The 7,092-nt window shown below is 38.6% G+C and overlaps 1 long non-coding RNA gene across 1 annotated transcript in view; it reads right to left on the reverse strand.

Moving 5' to 3' along the window:
• LOC105540559 overlaps window positions 1-7,092 on the reverse strand; it is a 342,482-nt gene that overhangs the window by 330,802 nt on the left and 4,588 nt on the right. The window contains exon 2 of the long non-coding RNA XR_001006208.1: window positions 5,587-5,678. This is a non-coding gene — a long non-coding RNA (uncharacterized LOC105540559). The remainder of the gene's footprint in view (window positions 1-5,586; window positions 5,679-7,092) is intronic.

Raw genomic sequence — 7,092 nt, forward strand, 5'->3', positions numbered from 1 at the left:
AGACTGCAAATAAGAGCAGGCAGAAGCTCAAGGGAATTGAACTTTGAAAGAAGGGATGTTCACTTGGAAAGAGATATATTTATAGTATTTGGCTCCTGGGGGTGTTCCCCTCTCTATAAAGTGGAAGCTCAAACAGTAAACCAAAGCACTTGAAATCAATATTTATCAGAGCATGGAGTCAATGTCTCCAAAGCAGTTGGAAATCTGTGTGTGTGTATGTGTAAGATGTAGAACGATATAGCCTAAAAAAATATAGTGGTGACTTTCCTAGAGTAGAGATAAAGGATTTCATTTTATTTTATCTTCTACTCTTCACATGTATAGCTTTTGTAAAAGTCAAAATGAAAAATAAACAAAACAAAATAAAAATAAATAACCCAGATTTGTGATTCAGCTCTACCAACTACAGCATGAACTTGAGAAAATTATTTGGTTGTATCAAATATCTTTTTTTCTCAGCTTGCAGAAATTTCTGCAGTTCTGCAAAATGTGGTTCTGATTTCAACCACATATTATTCTTGTGAAGTTTAGTGGCCAAAATGCATTTAAATATCTTAGTGCAGTGCTTGACACTGGTATTAAATGCTAGAGATCATCATCTTCACTCACATCACTGGTGCCCAGTTACATTTGTCTATTGAACAAATGAGTGAATCAGTCAGTAAACAAGATCCATCTAATAACCACATGAGGAATTGGCCCGGTCTTCAGTTCTGTCATGCAAGTCAGCCATGCTCAGTCCTTGGAATAGCTGCCAAGGATATCCTGGCTGAGCTGGCTCAAGTGGGATGACAAGATGACGCTGATTAAAGACAGGCTGGTGAGCAATGAAAAGCAAAGTCACCTGAACAGTCACCTACCTCTCCCCTCTGACCACAGTAAGACAGCACACATCACGGAGGCAAAGTTGTTAGTGAAGCTAAGGAAACTAAAATCAAGTGTGTGCCAAAAGCAGAGGTTTAAAGGATACTATCTATGACAAAGAGTGATATCAGCAGCTTCTGCTTAGTGGGTTCATATTAAAACAATCTTATAAACTGTCTTTTTTCCTCCACAAATGTTTCACTTAAGTTAATGGACATGAACTTATTTTTTTGGATACACTGAAATTATAGTCAGCTCCCCTGGAGTTTAGAGGAGAGAATAATGAGTGAGAGGGAATGCAAGAGCAGCAAAAGGAATGTATTTTAATGTCAGAAAGGAGTACTTTTTACAAATTTAATCTGTTCTAAATTAAATTTAGAACACTGGTCTTGCCTCACTTAGGGCATATACTAAGAAATTTACTATTGGTAGTACACTCAATAGTTGTATGACTGGCAGTAGTAATAGTGGCACCATGACAGTATCTGTGGGAGTAAATTTGAATACTTACTCCACTTACTAGTATCCTGGATCCACAAAACACCAGGGAATTGATGTTCTTCATATTTTATAGAGGAGAGAACTCACTGACCCAACTGCTGTCAAAATTCCCTCAACCTGTCTATAGTGTACCCAGCTTAGAACCCAGCACGGCTGACCCCTAAATTCTCTACATTTTTCTTGTCCAATCACTTGCCCTTCTGCTACACTCCTCTAAATACATACTTATTTATTTATGATTCCACTAGAAACACGGAAACACAAATTGCAGATGAAATACCTCAGAGCCATCTCCTGAACTTCAGGCTCATATGCAACTTTCCAATGGGCAGATTCACTTGGAGGTCCCCTGTGAATTTCAAAATCAAATTGTCCTGAAAACACCTCATCATCCCCTCCCTAAACCTTCTCTTCTTTCAGTAGGGGAGTTTCTCTAGAGGGAACACAGTCACAAATCTTCCAGTTACTTACTTCTAAACCTTGGAAATCATTCCATGCTGCTTCTCTGTGCCTTGTACAATTTTTTTTTCTTTAAAGATGGAGTTTTGCTCTTGTTGCCCAGGCTGGAGTGCAGTGGTGTGATCTCGGCTCACTGAAACCTCTGCCTCCAGGGTTCAAGTGATTCTCCTGTCTCAGCCTCCCGAGTAGCTGGGATTACAGGTGCCCACCACCACACCCAGCTAATTTTTGTATTTTCAGTAGAGGTGAAGTTTCAACATCTTGACCAGGCTGATCTCGAACTCCTGACCTCAGGTGATCCACCTGCCTCGGCCCCCCAAAGTGCTGGGATGACAGGCATGAGCCACCACACCCGGCCTAACCACTCTTGCAACATTCAGTCCATCAGCCAAATCCTATCTCATTTGCTGCCTACTCAGTCCTCTTCTCTCCATCATCATGCCACTTTAATCATCTCAGGCCACCTTCCTCTCTCCCTTGTGTTAATACAAGAGCCTCCTAACTGATGCCCTCTCATCCTTCAGCCTCAAACCCCTCTGGCCCTTTCTGCACCACTCTAGCAGTTCTTCCCTTTACGTGTGTTAGTTTTTGAACTATGAGAAGCATGGACACAATTGATCATTTCCTCCTTCTTGAAACACTTTCTTTTTCTTCATTCAGCAACTAGGTCACCACTCATGAGTTTTCTTCTATGTTCCTGATCAAACTGTCTCAGTTTTTCTTTGCTGGTCCTTTTACTTCTCTTAGATGACTATTGATAGTCATTCCCTGGGGTGAGCTCTTGTAACAAGATTATTTTAAAATACTATAGTATATTTATATGCTGATGACACATTTATGCCTTCACTTGGACCTATCATCTGAACTCCAGAATTACACATTTGGCTGTCTTGTTCTCTCTCAGATGTTTAACAAACATCTCAACTTTAACGTGTCCAAAATCAAACTCCTGATTCCCCTTTCTTGACACTACTACTATTCCTACAGTCCTCCCCACCTCAGTCAATAGAATTGGTATCACTTTGCTTGTTCAGGTTTTTGTTCTACCCAGTCTAACACTCCTACTACTTCTCAAATAAGCCAAGCATATTCCTTAAGGCCTATGGACTTGTTGTTCCTTCTATCTAGACTATTTTTCCCTTAGGCATCACATCACTTTATCTTCCCAAATGTTTTCCTAGCATCAGAACATTCTCTGCCCACCCTATAGAAAATAATACACCTCAGAATCATTTTCTATTCCCTACTTATAACCATATGGAAGTCTTTATTTTTCTTTGTTATTAATGTTCTCTCCCTCTGTGACAGTGTGAGCTCCATAAAGGTAGGGAACTCACCTATTTTGATAGCTAGAGCAAGATGTGGTACATAATAGACATGCAAATATTTGCAGAATGGATGAATAAATGAATATATCCCCTGTTCCCTATAGCATTGTAGTTTATACATCTGCCTGGACTCTTATACTATATTACAATTATTAGTTAATTTATCTCTCACTAGACTACTCTTAAGGTTAAGAGTACTTTTAAGGTCAAAGCCATGCCTTAATCATACTAATATCCCTGTGCCTAGCAAGTAATTGGCATGTATTAAGCAATGTATGTTTCTTTGTTTATTTGAAAGAAAGTAGAGAGGGGAGTGACATTATTAGCATATGGCAGGTTAGCACAAAGTAACTGGGATTTACCACCTTCTTTCACTTGGAAATTTTTTTGTTAAAGACCAAGATGTCTTTGCTTTTAAAGTAGTCAACAATTTTTTTTCCTCCAAGAGGAACAGTTTAGAAAGTCATGAAAGAACAGGCTGCCCACCTCTAACTTTCAGGAATCACAGTCATGAACCATAGGTAAAGACAGAAACACAGAATTCTAAACACCACGCTGTCCTCCCATCATTCTACACTGAATAATGTGTCTATTCAGAGCTCATAAAATATTAATGATGAAAGGAATCTTGGGTTCAACCCCTATATTTACATATAAGTAAACTGAGACTGGAAGAGATTTTTTTCCCTCCACAGAACAAGCTAATAGCACAGTCAGAATTAAAAATTAATTATCCTTAATCCCAATTTAGTTTTAGTTTTCTAACACACCAAAGCCTCATCATTCCATATTTAAGACCTCATTAATAGATACCCATAATCTTTCTCTTCATAGATATGAACCTAAACTTCATATGTTAAAATGATAAAAAAAAAAACATCTCACCCATGACTTACAGTTTGGGTAGGGGGTTGCTTAACAGAGCATCAACATGCTAACATGGAAATAAAGAACGTTAGGCTATCGACACTCTGCTCCAGTGGAAATTAAAATTGTCAGCATCAAAGTATACAAGTATAGCTCAAACCATCCAGTTAATTAACTTTTGAGTCCTTGATACTCAGATTTCCCTTTGACTACAGTGAGAAAGATATTGGTGGGTTTGAATTGAGCTCTTGCTACTATCTCTACCCAAAATGCAAGACCTTTTGCTGACAGATCAATACATCTCTCTTCATTTAGACTCATGAATTGTTAGGGTATACTTTTTTGGTCATCAATCCTGAAACGAACAAACAAAAACTATTCCCCAAGCTTCTGTGACAATACTTATTTAATTTCCTTCTTTCCTATGGACTGTTCTTTTTTTTAATTATTATGATATCATATGGTACTGATACTAAGTGTTGCATTCTCAGCCCTTCTCTCACCTTTCATACTTCACTTACACAATCTCATTCATTCCCACGGTCTAGAATATCTACCCTCTCATGATTCCAAAATCCATGTCTCTAGCTCACTCTCCTAAATACTGTTTCCTATATTCAATTCCTCATTGCACATAACTACCAGGAAACCTTGAAAGCACCTCAAACTCTACATATTTCAAACTGAAATCTTTATTCCATCCCCTTCACATCTTGTTTTTTCTTTGAAATCTCTGTCTCAGGAAAAGGCAGTATCTTCCACCCAGTCATGCAGCCCAGAAACATGGCAGTCATTATGGATGCTTCACTCTATGCATATTTACCTCTTCATCCTCAGTCCCTCCTTCATATTCAACCAACCACCAATCCTCTGGCTTCCACCTAAAATCCCATGAGATCTCTAGCTCATGGCAAGAGTTTCCACATTGATATTGAATGTACCATCTCTGTCAGGGTGGTCTCATGAATCTCTATTGTCTTGCACAAACACTTGTATTATACAGACACAGAGGTAGAACTTGCAAGGATCATCTCAGTTACCTCAGAGCAGGAAGGTATATTAATGTTACCATTGTTTTCTGAAGGTGGACAGGCACTTCAGTAACAGAGAGTTTGATGTCAGTCATACATAAAAAGAAGACAGCTAGAACTTTCAAGAAAAAAAGGTGGCTCTCCAAAAATAATAAAAGTGAATAAATATACACACTAAAAGCTATGAAATATTTTATAATAATTTTATCAATATTATTTGAAAGTTTACTACAGTCCTGACACTTTGCTAAATATTTTCATGTAGTGTCTTATTTAATTTGTGTTATAACTTTATTAGCATATGGTCGAGTCAGCAAAGTAACCGTAATTAATCATCTCTTTTCACTTGGAATATATCCTTTTTTTCCAGCCTAAGATGGCTTCACTTGTAAAATAGTCAAAGGTGAGGAAATTGAGGCCCAGAGAATGCAACTTACTGCTCCAATCACAAAACTTATAAATAACAGAATTGGGGTGAAGCCAGCCTCTCTTAACAGAGAGCTCAAGGGCTCTTATCTCTCTGCAAACCCACATACCTCCTCCTTTATTTGGGAGTCTCTGGACAGGGCAATCTCTTTGTCACTTCTCTCTGTTCATTAAACAGTCATTTCTCAGTTCTCAGGAGTTCCTAGAAGATAACGTACTTCTGTCCACTCACATTCACATATACTCCCCAGAAGTCCCCTGGATCTCCCACAAATTTTTCTAAGAACTGCAGAATCACATCTCCAAGTACCACAATCTCTATTACCAGTGTGTGATATCTGAAATGTGTAGGCTACGTAGTCAGAAATGTTAGATAGGAGGTAGGAAAATGGCCTTGAATGGTGATCACACATTTCTGGAAATCTGGAAAGTAGTATCATCTACAAAAAGGGGTGGTTTTCTTGAAGGGAATGTGTTCATCAACAATGGTCCAAAATGAGCCAAGAGAAGTAGCAGTGCAAAACAGAACTTGGATTTCCCACCCACAAGATGGGTTTGGGTTTTGCCACTTCTCTTCCTCTAACAGCAAAAATAACTGTGAATTAGGAGTTGCTATATTTGGAATGAGAAGGCATGGGGAACTCAAGCTCCTGAGGCCAAGGCAGGAGGTGCATAAAGAGCAGTAATAACAAGTCATGTGAAATCACAACTCATTATCAGCAAGCAGGACAGCTCCGTCTCCACCTGGATGCATAACTCACCTTGAAAAAGCCAGCAAGTAACTTAGCAAAACCCTCAGGACGAGTTCCTGGAAAATACTCCAAAGATACAGCTTCTTCAGAGCAAACATTTATGTGAGTTTAAAAAAAAAAAAAAAAGAAAGAAAGAAAAGAAAAAGAAAATCTCAGGAGGATGAGAAAAACCAGAGCTGTCAGAGCAGAAAGGAAACAGATTATCCTGTCACACCTTTGAATAAGAAACTGAAGTCCAAAAAGAGAATGGGATTCAGCCAGGGGCACACAGGATGTTAGTAGCTGACAGTTGCTTTTAGGATTAAGATCCAAATCTCAAGTCCCCTGCATTATCTTCCAGTCTCTTTTCTCTACCATAATTTTAACTCATTGCATTTTACTTTTTAGTTTCCCTGATGCAGTATTTCCTAACCTTTTTGATAATACAGAGGAATGCTGGTATTTGTAAGATGCACTGGGGAAAACATACAAAGACCCTTGTGTTCAGATATAATGAGCACTTGGGTCTCAGCCCACCTCCCGCCACCTTCATGGACCTTGGCACCCTAACCAGAATGTTCGGCTGTAATGCATCATGCTTCCCTTGCTCCACACACATTATTCCCCCTTGAAATGCACTTCACCTAGTTAGCTTGTACTACCCCTTCAGTTATCAGCTCAAGAACTCTTTCATCTAAGAAGGCATATCTAAGTCACTGCACCCCTAGGATATTTTGACATGTCCTCCTAAAGAAGTGAATTGTCTTCCTATATTAAAATCCTAAATATACATACACCTAACTCTGGAGCTCCAAGATTCATAAAATAATCACTACTAGACTTAAGAAATGAAATAGACAACAACATAATAATAATGGGGGAATT

Source organism: Mandrillus leucophaeus, unplaced genomic scaffold (genome assembly GCF_000951045.1).
Source record: "Mandrillus leucophaeus isolate KB7577 unplaced genomic scaffold, Mleu.le_1.0 Scaffold222, whole genome shotgun sequence".
In the NCBI taxonomy this organism is placed as follows: domain Eukaryota; kingdom Metazoa; phylum Chordata; class Mammalia; order Primates; family Cercopithecidae; genus Mandrillus; species Mandrillus leucophaeus.